This window comes from Silene latifolia, chromosome 1, assembly GCF_048544455.1.
Source record: "Silene latifolia isolate original U9 population chromosome 1, ASM4854445v1, whole genome shotgun sequence".
NCBI lineage: Eukaryota > Viridiplantae > Streptophyta > Magnoliopsida > Caryophyllales > Caryophyllaceae > Silene > Silene latifolia.
The window spans coordinates 16,998,511-16,999,505 of record NC_133526.1 but is presented as its reverse complement, the minus strand read 5'-3'; positions in this window follow the sequence as shown (position 1 = coordinate 16,999,505).

Genomic DNA, 995 nt, shown 5'->3' with positions numbered 1-995 from the left:
TTCATTGAATTGATTAGTTTTAGGTGCCAGAATCTTCGGCTCTGATACCACTTTGTAACATCCCCTCATACCAAAGTACTTTACCAAGGACTACCCTAGCATGAAAGGTTGTTACCATCTCGATTTTCCGAGGTTAGTATATCAAAGTTACCAATTCCAAACAACCTTTATTAAAGTATAAAGACTTAGTGATTACATGTTTTCAAAATCAACCAAATATTAACTATGAAAGGTCTAACAACTACAGAGAATGTAAGCAAAGTCTTTTGACGGCGGAAGTTAGACTTGAGTGGTGACTCCCCAAGACTGTCCCATAGCTAAACATCTGCATTACCTGTCACAATCTGCTCACCATCCCTGAATGGATTACCGCAGGTTTTACAAAACAACAACCGGGGTCAGTTACCGTTCAATCAAGATAAGACAAACAAACCATGTAACCGGCTGATCATCCTCCATCCCCCGAAGTGTGTAGCCCTGCCAGATTACCCATCGCAACAGGTAATCCTCGCCGCCAGTGGGTGACCGCAGCCCATCCCCACCTAGTCCAGCTCATCAACGAGCGACTAACAATCCCTGTCCCTTAATGTGCACATCCCCTCCCGTGACGGGTTCCACGGAGGGCGAGCTAGGGTGTGAAGCCACTCCCTCAAGTGACTCCACCACAATCACACAACACCACAACATCACAGCTGTCACAACACCACAACCGTCACAACACAACCACATCACCACCGTCATCACATCACCCATACTCCGATGATCAGCAGATAACAACAATTACAACACAAGCACAGTCTTAAATCAATTAACAGTAACTGAGTAGGGAAACCCTACCTTTTCGCAATCCGTTTACGCTGCAATCAACCATACAAATGCATAACAAATATCATGTCGTCACCTACAACAACAATCACATAATTCCAATCACTAACTGCAAAACCCCATTTCCCCCAATTCATGAATAAAGACAAACCCTAGAATTAATCATCAAC